The sequence below is a fragment of the Panthera onca genome, chromosome X, assembly GCF_046562875.1.
Source record: "Panthera onca isolate mPanOnc1 chromosome X, mPanOnc1 haplotype 2, whole genome shotgun sequence".
Lineage (NCBI taxonomy): Eukaryota > Metazoa > Chordata > Mammalia > Carnivora > Felidae > Panthera > Panthera onca.
Window position 1 is genome coordinate 104,761,045 of NC_138357.1, and position 14,329 is coordinate 104,775,373.

The 14,329-nt window shown below is 35.4% G+C and overlaps 1 protein-coding gene across 1 annotated transcript in view; it reads right to left on the reverse strand.

Annotated features, from left to right (window-relative positions):
• The window catches only part of IL1RAPL1 (interleukin 1 receptor accessory protein like 1), a 1,360,593-nt gene that overhangs the window by 503,004 nt on the left and 843,260 nt on the right, over positions 1–14,329 (reverse strand). The window lies entirely within an intron of this gene.

The window sequence follows — 14,329 nt, forward strand, 5'->3', positions numbered from 1 at the left end:
TAAAACTTTGGATAAATATGGTGAATACACTGTTAAACATTACCCTTTACAAAACAGGACTAATCTGTAGATTAGTTAATGGTATTGAATAAATGTCAATTTCCTGATTTTGATAACTGCACTAAGATTATATAACTTGTTAAAATTTGGGGAAGTTGGAAAAAAGGTACACAGGAACTTTATATGGTATTTTCAGAACTTTTTCTAAGATGAAAACTGTTTCAAAAGAAAGATGTTAAAAATATATAAAATTCTGGACTAAGAACATCCGTTTTTCTTTTTTTCTCAACGAAATCCCACCAAAATGACTGGTGGAGGAAAGAGTCCATTCTTATACTAAAACAAAATGGTGGATGTAATCAGCTAACTGGAAGATGTGCAGGTTTTGTGCGTAAAAGTAAGCAGGTGGGATCATTCACGTGAGGAACCACAGGAGAGAAAATTTCCACCCCAAACAGTAACAAGAGAGTTCTGCTTTTCAAGAAGAGAACTATTCTTCCCAACCTAACTCTGGAGACCTTCCAAAATTAGCACCAATGAGTTCTGAGACACAGGTCATGAAGCAATAATCATGCCAATTCATTACTCAGGACTTCCCAAGCATTTCCACATCCCAGCATATACAGATGATTATATCCATGTGGAATGGTAAAATGACACAAGGAGAAGTGTGCTTCAGGCAGATTTATCTGATCAAAGTTTGTATAATATATTCAGAGTGGAATTAACAGCAGACAAGAAGAGCATTTTACACGGTATAATAGTAATGCAGGCCAAGACTGCAGACAGATTTCATACTGTGCCAATGATACTGTACTGATTTTGACTTTCTGAGACACTACTGAATTTTGAAGTCATGTCTAGGAACATCAGGAGAGAATGTCAAGGTCAAATGAAATGTCTGCCAAGGACCATATGTCATGTGCTTACCTTTTTTGGCCTATGCATTAGGCATAAGTATTTGAATCAGCAGGTAGAATCCATGGAACTATGAATCAGGTTAGAATTAAGGCCACTAAGATAATTAATGATAAAATGTTAACACTCTGGAAAACAGTCACAGATGTCAATTTCTCCTTACCCATTTGGTCAGATACCAAATGAAAACGAGTTAAGAGACAGGCAAGAATCAAAGATGATAGAAATTTTTGACACAGGTGGCAGAATAAACTAATGTCAAACCAAGACACGATGAATTGATTTTTTTTGTGGTTTAATATGAAGGAAGGGGACAGCAGACAGAGGATGAGAAACAAAAGAGGACAGATATTGAGGCAACATGGAGATGTCCCCATGAACACTTGCAGTAAATAGCTAGGCATATGAGGTCTGTTCTTTGGAAGAGAGGGCACTGGAAGAAATAGAGGGTCACTGATTGTTAAAGTTATAAAAGTAGATAATCATGGAAGGGAAAAGGAGAGGAGGTAAAACAACAATGAAGGAAGTTGAGAGAGGGGAGCTATAACACAGATATCACTAGATAAGAACATAACTGCAATAACTGCAGACACATCCAAAGCTGAATTTCTTACATTTTGCTTATTGTTATATTACAAAGAATCAGAAAATGTTATGCAAGGGAAAATCAGAACAAATATAACAACCTTAAAGTTTATTTAAACTTTTTAATGCTTATTTTATTTTTAAGAGAGAGAGAGAGAGAGAGAGAGAGAGAGAGAGAGACAGAGAGAAGGACAGACAGGGTGTGAGTAGGGGAGGGGCAGAGAGAGAGGAAGACACAGAATGTGAAGCAGGCTCCAGGTTCCGAGCTGTCAACACAGAGCCCGATGTGGGGCTCAAAGCCACGAACCGTGAGATCACAACCTGAGCTGAAGTTCGACGCTTAATTGGCTGAGCCACCCAGGTAACCCTAAAGTTTATTTAATACCAATATTTCAATGATGTCCTTTCCTTGCAACTTATATAATTCAGATAACAATAAATGTGTTCTAAAATGTTTCCTTCATTCCTTCATTTGCCAGTGAAATTTGTTCCTTTATATTTGACATATGTTGGAAAGGCTCTAATTGAATTCTAATTCAACTGCATTTATTTTGTTCTGATAATTGTGTTTAAAATGTCACTCACATGAATGCCTGCAAACACAAATACTTTTTAAATATGACTCTTAATTTTGCTTGATCTTGACCTAAGAAAACTGATAATGAGGTCATCCCTGTGTTCTGGGTTAAAGGTTTTAACTGAAACCAATCTGACAAGGACTGATTGCAAATCATCACTTGCTTGTTATGTGTTCAATAGTCTGTTAATGTGTTGGTGGTCCCAGATCAATTCTTGGAGAACAAGTGTCTGTTTCATTAAAACTCCTGCCTCAACTACAACCAATTAGTACCCCGAACAGACTCTGAGAAACCATTTCCTTTATTCCACACTGGTAAGAAAAGTTCTGTCACTCTGTGAGTACATGAGATATCAGGTGCCACATGCCTGTTCTGGATTTAAATTAAGAATTCTGTCCCCAGAGTTTTCTTTGTTGTATTTTTAATGACTATTGTGTCTCTTCAAATAAAATTCAAATTGTGACCTGAAAAATCCTGGACGTGTATCATCCTATAGTATTCTGTGATGACCAACAGAAAGATACTAAATAGTCTCTATATTTCTAACTCATAGACACCTTAGAAGGTTTCCAAAAATAAATGGCAAGTACATATGTTTCATCACACACACACACACACACACACACACACACACACACACATACAAACACACTCATATGCACACACACAAGTCAAACTGATAAAGATGAACTCTATTTAGGTTACTGTATCTAGCTTAGCTGTGCAAACTTACAAAAGATTCCCCCCCCCCAAAATTATCCAAACCAAATACCCACCTATAGTTCCAAACCAAAAGAATTAGAAAATATAGTCTAGATTTGAAAATATATTGCCTTTGGGGCAAATGGGTGGCTCAGTTGGTTAAGTATCTGACTCTTGATCTCAGCTCAGGTCATGATCTCACAGTTGTGGGATTGAGCCCTGTGTTGGGCTCTGTGCTGAGAGCATGGAGCCTGCTTGGGATTCTCTCTCTCTCTGGCTCTCTCTCTCTCTTTTTCTGTCCCTCCCTCACTCATGCTCTTGCTCTGTTTCTCTCTCTCTCTCTCTCTCTCTCTCTCTCTCTCTCTCTCTCTCAAAATAAATAAATACACTTAAAAATAAAAAATAAAAAATACATTGCCTTTGATGTAATATTAACTATATTCTGAAGTACTTTCTCATTAGTTGACTAAAGCTATTTCTTCAGATTCTCCAAAACACAATGTATAAGACTTCATTGTATGTCAAAGGGAAATATCCTTTATAGTTTATAAATCAAATAAAGATTCCCCACCTTCTCATGCGAAGGGTTAATTTTCATTTTCATCCCTGTGTAAGATAGTAAGTATTACAGATCCAGAAAGTAAATCAGAAGTAAATTGGACCATTGCTTCTTAACTCTTCACTCCCTCACTGTAATAGAATTATTCATCCATGACTTTTGCCCTATAATTTTGAGGTGACTCCTACCAGAGTAGGGGGAGTACACATATCCTTTTCAAACATTTGCTTTAGACATTGTTATGACTCCCTTTGGACAATGGAACATGGATGAAAGTGACACTCTGCCTATTATCAGCTGAGCCTTGGAGAGTTATTCCCTATTTCTACCAACTCTCCTGGACCTTCCATCATTTGTCATGTAAAGAATATGCTCTGGAAAGCTACTGCTCCTTTCAGCATGGATCCAAAAATTAAAGTATAAGGAAGAGACTTGAATTTAACCCAAAACATGGAATCCAGCAGAGCTCAGTACAGATCAGGCAAGAACAGACACAATCAGTCAAAATACAGCCAAGCTATAGACCTGTGACTATGAAATAAATGATTGGTACAGCAAACTGTGCTTTTGGGTTGTTTGCTATGCAGCATTATCACTACAGCCTGCCTAGTCAAATCCCGTGGCAGATGACAACAGATGACAGAAATGAGGGTACAAGTACAGCAGGTCTATGAAATCCAACAAACCTTTATTAAGCACCAACTGTATATAGGGTTCGATTCTTCAAGAACTAGAGATTCAAATCTACTGACTTGGTAGAATGCCATCAGTCAATGGTATGCAATGATCATTTATAGAATTAGCCACACAAAGCATCAGAAAACCTATTCTTTTTAAGTTACCATAGGACACATACCAAAATTGACTATGTCTTGCATCATGCAACCTCAACAAATTAAAAAAAAAAAAAAAACGAAATCATACAAAGTGTGCTCTCTGACCACCATGGAATCAAACTAAAAATGAGTTAACAGCAATAGGAAAATCTGCTAACATTTGGAAACTAAAAACTACACTACTAAATAATTTATCAGTCAAATAATGAGTCTTCATGAATATCAAAAATACAGTGAACCAGAGGGGAGGCAGGTGGGAGGGATGGGTTAAACAGGTAAAGGGGATTAATGAGTGTACTTGTTGTGATGAGCACCTGATGTTGTGTCTCAGTGTTAAATCTCTATACTGTACACCTGAAACAAATATTACACTGTATGTTAACTAACTGGAATTTAAATAAAAACTTAAAAAAGTACATTGAACTAAGTAATAATGAAAACACAACTTGTAATCATTTATGGGATAAAACCAAACCAGTGCTAAGAGGAAATCTGAAAGCACTAAACGCATAGGTTGGAAAAAAGAAAAAAATCTCAAAACAATAATCTAAACTCCCACCTGAAGAATCTAGAAACATATCAAAATGAACCCGAAGCAAGCTGAATGAAGAAAACAATAAAACAAAGACAAAAATGAATGAAATTGAAACAGAAAAGCAATTGAGAAAATCAATGTTCTATGGAAAGCTCAATAAAACTGTCAAAGCTCTAGTAGCAGTGACAATGAAATGGAAGCCACCAATTATTAATATCAAGAATGAAACAATCACAGTCACTACAAACCCTGCAAACATCAAAAGGATAATGAGAGAATACTATGAGGAATTCTACATGTATTAATTTGGCAACTGAAATGGACCAATTCCCATACATGATAAGAACTTTTAGAAAAGTAAGAATAGAGAGATAGAGGGGAGCATCTTCGACTGGATCATGTGCATCTACAAAAACCTGCAGCTAGCATTACACTTAATGGTGAAAGACAGAATGCAGCAAATGCTTTCCTCTTAAAATGAAGAACAAGGCAATGACATCTGCTCTCACCACTCTGATTCAACACAGTGCATAGAGATGGGAAAGGAAGAGATAAACCTGTCCCTATCTACAAATAACATGATTGTACTCTGCTAATGGAAACTCGTGCACATTGGAACTGTGTCCTCATTTTGCATCATTTTGATATAAATCAGTCTCAGTAATAATGGTTAATAACTATGTATTGTTAACATAACTGTGTAACTAAGTAACTGAATGTAGAATTTGTAAAACCTGAGATGTTACAATTTGGGGGTGGGGAGGCATCATGAGATTTATAAAAAGGCCCACAGATCAAGTAATGCTGGCACATATAGTAAAGAATAAAGAGAAAATAATTCTCATATTTGCTGTGGTTGAAAAATTGTGCATTTTCAGACAAAATTTTAACATATTTATACATATCTTAAAATTTTACTGTGAAACCCTCTGCTTGCTACTAGGAGAAATTTCTGCCAAAATTACATAGTACAAATCACTCTCATGAAAGAGATCAAGAACAGAGAGCAAGAATCTTTAACAATTATACAACACACATGACACATTTTATTAAAATAGTGAAACACAGAAATAATTTTAAATACCACAGTATCTTCCAATTGTAATATAATATCTAAGATCTCATTTGGGACCTTTACAGAGTAATCTGTGTATTTTCTTTGTTAACTCTCTTTAATTCACGATTTTGCCCTCAGTCACTCCAGGAAATTTTAATTTCACTTTCAAGCAGCTTAAGTCTTTATCCACCAGAACTAACAAGTTTTAGCCATCCCTGGAAGATGGCTCTCCCTATGGACTTATCACAGAGAAGGGGAGGTTCCTGCTCCTCTCTGTCACCCTTCTGGGTGTCATCTCCCAGGCCAATGAGTAAGAAAAGGGGGGTATGCAAACTGTTGTAAGATGTTTGGATTCTTTTACATTTTTTTCTTCAGACGTTCTCACAACTTTTGTCAATTACCAGCTTGGCCATAACTGCTTCTTCCTAGGTACTTGAATAAAAATGCATGCAAGATCATTGTACCTAGTAAAATAAAAGCCTTTTCAAATGCCCTATTAGGAGAATTCCTGAGGAGATAGTAGTAAGAGTCTCAGTTTTGTTATCAAAAGTAAGTCATTTTGAACAACACTTTTGAAAGGAGATTAAAATCATTATAATAAAACCCAAATCAAAGAGATTACTTTTGTTTATCTATAAGGAAAATCTAAAACCTAGATACTGTTAGTGTGATTTTCTTTCTCCCTCTTTCCCTCCATTGTTTTAATTAGTTTTATCATTTTATTCTCATGCCTCCAGGGAAGCAAAATGTTTCATGAAGACGTATTTATTTTAATGACTATCAGTCTAACAGAGTTAATGAAATTTCTAGAGGAGTTTAACTTACCCTGAAAGGATGGTTTATATACTGATATTATGTAAATATATTTTTCAATGAGAAGCTGCTTTTTTCCTCTCACTAATGGAATTTCAGGTCAAGAAAGGTTATAAATAAGGATGATTTATAGGGCTCCCTTTTCTGGGCACTACAGACAGTAGGCACTGTGAGCCAGAGTGGCCAGTCCATTAACATAGAAGTCTATTAGTACAATTCTTTTAAAGCTACTTTTGAAAATTTAATAAAGATAGATTTTCAGGGGTTGAAATAATTAGCTGTAAAAAGTGATTTAGGTTAAAGCCTAAAACATATAATCTGATCCTCAATTTTACCATAAAGTTTTTTTTCTTTCATAAATATAATACAGAACAATCATCAACTCCTTGTAGCACACCAAGAGATACACAGCATGCATCAAGAATGGTTATATAATTTTGATATCATGCATTTCATTCATTAAAGCACAGACGCATTTGTACTGTGAGCAATTTAAAAACAAATGCACAAAATAATAATGTGATACCACTTTACAGTCGCCGGAATGGCTAAAATTAAAAAAAAACACAACAACTAGAAAACAACAAGTCAGTATACATGTTGTGAAACTGGAGCCCTCATACACCATAAACATATGATTTGTAGTGTTTGAATGTCAAGTGGTACAGTTGTTATGGAAAACAGTTTTGTATTTCCTCAAAAAGTTCAACAGAGTTACCTATGACTCAGCCATTTCACTACTAGGTATATACCTACATGAATTCAAAACATGTTTGCACAAAAATGTGCACACAAATTTTCATAGAAGCATTATTCCTAACAGCTAAAAAGTAGAAACAACCCAAATGCACATCAAATGATGAATGGATAAACAGTATGTATTACGTTGGTGCAATGGAATATTATTTAGCCATAAAATGTAATGGAGTACTGCTATAAGCTCTAAGGATGAACCTTACAAACATACTATGTGAAAGAAGCCAGTCACAAAATACCACCTCTCGTATGATTCTCTTTGAATAGACAAATCATACAGACAGGAAGTAGGAGTACAGTGGGACTGGGAGGTATAGGGTTTATTTTTAGAATAATGGAAATGTTCTGGAATTAGGCAATGATGATGGTTGCAGGATAATGTGAATACGGTAGTCCCCTCCCCGACTTACCTGCAGTTTCACTTTTGATGGTCTCAGTTACTCAGGGTCAAGTATGTTCTGGAAGCAAATGATTTTCCTGACATATAATCAGAAGGTCACTAATAGCCTAATGTTAGGTCACAATGCTTACATCATTCACCTCACTTTAACTCATCACATAGGCATTTTATCATCTCACATCATCATAAGATGAAGGGTAAGTACAGTACAATAAGATTTTGAGAGAAAATTGAGTCACATTACTTTTATTACAGTATATTGTTATTATAATTGTTCTTTTCTTTTTTTTTTTTTTTTTTTTTTTTTTAAATTTTTTTTTTTTTTCAACGTTTTTTATTTATTTTTGGGACAGAGAGAGACAGAGCATGAAGGGGGGAGGGGCAGAGAGAGAGGGAGACACAGAATCGGAAACAGGCTCCAGGCTCCGAGCCATCAGTCCAGAGCCTGACGCGGGGCTCGAACTCACGGACCGCGAGATCGTGACCTGGCTGAAGTCGGACGCTTAACCGACTGCGCCACCCAGGCGCCCCTATAATTGTTCTTTTCTATCATTAGTTACTGTTGTTACTCTCTTACTGTGCCTCACTTATAAATTAAACGTTATCACAGGTATGTATTTATAGGAAAAAACAGCATATATAGGGTTTGGTACTATCCACAGTTTAACACATCCAGTGGGGGTACTGAAATGTACCCTCCATGGATAAGAAGGGGCCTACTGGATACTAAAATCCACTAACCTCTACACTCTGAACTGGTTAAAATAGTAAATTGTATGGTATGCGATTCTATTTGAGTAAAAGTCCAAATGCATTTATGGAGCTAACATATAAATTAAAATAATAATTGAGTACCTCCTAAAGGTCCTCCCACACACACCATTTCCTGGTAGCCACTAATTAATTTTCTGTCTCTATGGATTTGCCTGCTCTGGATATTTCATACAGATGGTATCGTACAATAGGTGGTCTTTTGTGACTTGCTTCTTTCATGGAGCATGATGTTTTTAAGGTCTACCTATGCAACAGTACCTCATTCCCCATAAGGTTTAATGAAATCCTGTCAACTTATTTAGACAATTCTCAAAAAAGGGTCATCAAAACCAAAGCACAATTACTGGCTTTCATTTTCCTTTCTGGGTATGGATTATCATATTCAAAATACTGGGGAAACATCAGAATTTACATGAGCATTGGAGTAAACTGTATCAGTAACAAGTCTTATTAATAAACTTGGAGAAATGGGCAGTGGTTGGCATAAAACAAAAATGTGCCCATACGAAGACAGGTATTGCTTCACATGACGAGCCCCCAAAAATAAGTGAAATGAGCCTAAGTGGAAGCAGAGCCATGTGTGTGCTTACACTCTCCTTGTTATCTCTGTGACATTCGTCTTTCCATCAGATCTGTTTTAAAAGTACCACTTTAGAGAAAAATGCTATATTGTCTCAGTCTAATGACACTTTTAAAAAAGATAAAGATGAAAAAAAGTCAAATATGTCAGTTCAAAGTCCATAGAGAAAAAGTAAAAAGTGAAGGGAATTGAGAAGCTTCTAACTTTCAGTATGAAAAAATGCATGAGAATGTTAGAGTTCTCCTCAAATGTATAAAAAATACCTGTGATCATGAAAGAACTGCAATTATTTTAAATGTTATTTTTTCTGAACACCTCTGCATAAATTATTAAATATATTTTAAGAATAGTAATATGTATGAATAATAAGTCATATACATCAATATATCTACAATTGTCATAAACTTCGTTTGCACTTAAGAGTAAATTTACAAGGAAGCAAAATCATTTGTAAAATGAAAGGACACAGAGTCCTATAGAGTTCCCACAAGCATGACTGTAAAATTACAGTAAATTATTACACATGATGATTATATTGTGGGTAATAATATGTTTAATAAGAAATGAAAAAGAAAGAAAAAAAAACCTGCTGAAAGTTCTAAGATCAGAGAAATCTCTTTTCAAAGTACAAATAGTCAAGGGGCACCTGGGTGGCTCAGTCGGTTAAGCATCCGACTCTTGGTTTCATCTCAGGCCATGATTTCACGGTTTGTGGGTTCGAACCCCGCATTGGGCTCCGAGCAGTCAGTGCAGAGTCTGCTTGGGATTCTCTCTCTTTCTCCCTCCTTCTGGCACTGCCCTGCTTGTTCTCTCCCTCTCTATCTCTCAAAATAAATAAATAAACTTAAAATAAAAAGATTAAAAAAATACAAATAGTCAATATTCTCATTAAAAAACTCAACCCAATTAGTTATTAAATAATATAAAATGAAAACAATATTGGGGATTCACTTGTGTGTATAAGTGTTGCAGAGATTTAAAAAATTGGTACTACCCAAGTGTTTTCTCATGCAAAATATGAAGGAATGTAAACTGGCAAAGATTTTTTGGAAGATAGTTCGGAAATTTTATTTAAAAAAATAAAAAGACATGCCTTTTTTTGTCCAGAAATTATACCTTCAGAAATTATTTCTAAAGATATCACATCATGCATTTCCCTGTTTTGTAGACAACAAGGTGAACAGTGAGTAAATACTGCCTAAGAACAGCACCAAAGAGCTCATTTGCATGCTGTTGCTTACATCTTCTACAAGGGTTATTTTAGTTTTATAAAATGAAAGTATATATTTAAGTTTAAAACTGGCAAATGAAAGATATGAATACACATAAAACTGTGAGCTTAGAAAATGAGAAATTCAATTACTTACTTTACATGATAGACAGCCTATGTCCACATGGTTACATATGGACAGAAACAAAGTCTAAGTGTTTACAAATAAATTTTATGGACAGATGCGCCTTTCCCCACCAATAACAGTTTGGGGGAGTTTTTTTGGAAGAAAGAGTGGTAGGGCAATGGTTTACTATACATGCAAAACAATATATTCTGTTGTTAAATATAAAGCTTCTACCTACCATTTCCTTATGATATACAAAATACACATTCTACATATCATCATCCAAATTTTACATATAATGCAATCTTCTTTTCTGCACTCAGCTCATTTATCATGCTCAAATTAAAAGAACATTGTCAATCTAAGATACATTATAAGAATGTGTTATCTTTATGCATTTTTTATAGTAGTTTAGTTCATTTAGACATCCTGGTATCATGTGTTTGTTTTCTCTTGCCTACTTTTTATATTTTTCTATATAAAGTTATCATACGCTATCTTCAACCAAAAAATCTCATCAAATGTGTAAAGATGATGTGGCACGATATTGATCATAGCATTACTTAAAACTCCAACACAGAAAAAGAAAGAAGGTGTGCCAGAGGTAACCGATTAAATAAATTATGGGACATACTTGAAGAGGATGACGTCTAAATTAATATGGAAATATTTCTACATTATGCTATTGAAGTAGAAGAATGAATAAAAGAAAGGATATAAAATATTAAGATATATGCAAGGATGTTTGTCTAAATGCAAACAGTAGTCACCTCTGTGTTGTGGGATTTTAGGTGATTTTTACTTTGTGCTTTATCCATTCATTTTCAGCAGGCATTTTCACCCCATGAGTGCAAAAACTGGTTCCTGAGGGGCAAAGAAATCTTGGCTATTACAGTGGTTTATGGCATTCCAAAAACCACAGTATATAAACAGATATACCATATATCCATGGTTTTAGAATCTCATGGGGGAGGGTGGCTAGAATCTCAGCCTTTCTGAAAAGGCTGGGAAACATTCCTTTAATCTCTGGTTTTCACCGTTTGAATTTTTAACACGTGTAGTTTTGCTTAATCACACACGCGCGCGCACACACACACACACACACACACACACATAAACACAACTATTTTCACTTTGAGAAACAAAGTTTTCTTCATGTTGAGAAAAAAATAGGCTTATTACATTTTAGGAATATTGCCACCATGAATGATAAAAGTAGGCAAAACATGTAGTATGGTTTAAAAGGGTAAGACACAGTAATTGCAGGTAGATAAGGCATTTCTAGGTCTTAGAATATTCACTAAAACCCTCTAAAAAATCTATTTACATTGATCCAGATTCCTTACAGGAAACTTGAGGTCTAAATAATGTCTTAGGAAAAATGCACCAGACAGACTTAAACAGGCAAGGAAGACTTTATGAAAGACAACCACAGTAGGCAAGAAAGAACTCAACTCCACCATAACAAAAGGTGAAAGAGGTTTTAAGCACTGGGATGAGCTAGTAGAAAAGTACTGAAGGATACTGGGAAAGGGGATCCATCAATGTGATTAGGCTATCTGTGTTTGCTAATTGGCATTTATCTATTAAAGTTAGACTCTTACTCCCTCATGAACTCTAGAGAGAGGGTGCCTTAGCTCCCTTAATGATGACATATCAAAGGGAAGGCTCCCAAGTCTTTGAGAAAGACATCCCTGAGATACAAAACTGGCAAGAGCCTAGGAGATGATTTACACCTCAAAGGGGCAGGGAAGAATTGACAATTTCAAGTTTTCTAAAGCTAATGCTCTAAGAATAGGGAGATGAGGGGCCTATAACCATGAAGCAGTCTGTCTCAAGTTAGTCACGCTGAGGGAACGTTAAGGCTATCTTCAACAACTGGCATTCAGAAAAGTGTTTTCATTTATGAGGCTCCTAAGTTATCTTGTGGTTAACTAAAATTACTTTTTATTGTTATCCTACAGCTAAAATTAATGCAACACCCTAGAGTGACTCCAAAAAGAGCAGTTAAGTGCTCACTTGATATATTAAAAAAAAAAAACCTGAGTGGGAAAAAATTCCTATCATTTTTAAAAAGTGACACAGGTTAGTGGTGAATTAAAATTGAAGTAAAATATCTTAAATCTTAAAAAATAGCATAGGCACATTTAAAGGGGCTGCTTCTAATTCCCATGAATGATGACTTATTCTGGTAGTTAGTATTTAGCATAATAGTCCTTTTTAGGAAGACTTAACTTTTCCTTTTCTCTCTTTTGGTGGACTTTTTCAGATTAAAATGAAACAAGTAGCAAAATGGGTCCAACATCTGCAAAAGGAAGAAAATTACAGAGAATGTCAGAATGTTTAAGAGATTTTATCTGATCTAATCTTCAAATGTGTAATTTACAATTTTATTAATGCTTTAGACATACGCTTACATGATGTGAAACAAAATATCAAAAGAAAACAAATGATGTATTTTCTTGACTGCAAACAGATGACTGAATAACTGTGCGCTGCTAATTATAGGCTGTTGAGTTTACCACTGAGAACCATGGGAAATGTGAAGGCCCTTTTTTAATGTGTGTGTCGCAGCAAAAAGAAATCCACTGGGCAAAATAATCATCAGCCTGTCCTGAATAATCTTGAGGTTGTATCCAGTTCTTAGCTCACGATAGCTATTTATGTGCAATATTCCATATGCTTTTTTATGAACCTGGCCTTAAATGAAGAAAAGGAAAAATGTGAATATTCTGAAGTTACTGTGGCGGAGCACATTCAAGTCAGATTTCTCACACTGTAGAATCTGAATACTCAAACGCAAAATTGCTGAAAACAGCATCTTGAGGCTTCGGGACAGTTCATTATGGTAGGCTTTGCTGCCAATGTGATCTTGAAGGCCATAGAAAAAGTGCATTGTGTTATATTTTAAGACTACATCATAATTAAGTGCTACTGCTGTGCTTGTGGCTTCCAGAAAAGTTATTAACAGCACTCTGTCAGATAATTAGAAATATAGATCATACAGATACTTCTTTTAATTTGCTAGAATTCACACCCTGGTATAATTGTTCTATTCTCCTTGTATTTGGGGGATGGCATTTTTAGTATGAGATTTATATTATGTCTAATATCTTGCTAGTGGCCAAATCTACACATTTACCAAGAGGTTTTCTTCTGATATCTTTCATACCTCAGCTGTCAAGAAATGAAAATATAGGCGCTCCTGGGTGGCTCAGAAGGTTAAGTGTCCGATTTCGGCTCAGGTCATGATCTCATAGTTGATGAGTTCGAGCCCCGCATCGGGCTCTGTGCTGACAATTCACAGCCTGTAGCCTGGTTCAGATTCTGTGTCTCCCTCTCTCTGCCCCTGCCCCACTCATGCTCTCTATTTCTCAAAAAAAAAAAAAAAAAAAAAATTAAAAAAAAGAAAATATAGAGCATACACATATACACATACATATATACATGAAATGCAAACATGAAAGATACGAATTAGATATATGGATATAGAAATACAAATACACATTTTACTTATCATGTAGATATAGACTACATCCCAGAGAGAGAGAGAAGGATAGAAAGCATATGCTCTGTAAGTTATACCGTAAGTTTTACATAGAAATCCAGACTAATTAACCTTCTTTCTTATACTATTCCTTTGGACATTAAATAAGTTTGAAGCCCAACAAAGATTTGTACGTCCTAGTAGAAAAGTCAGTCTATGGCTTCCTAAAACCACAAGTGTCAAGGTTTCCGAGTATAATCATATTATCTCCCTGAAACAATGCTTTACTTGATGGTTTTTGCCTGCTTGGGAGCATGTCTAACCCTAACAGGAGAAGAGCAGGGCCTGTACTACTAAAAGACAGTCCACCTGGTAGGAAAATTATTATCTCATAAAATGTTTTCACCAATTT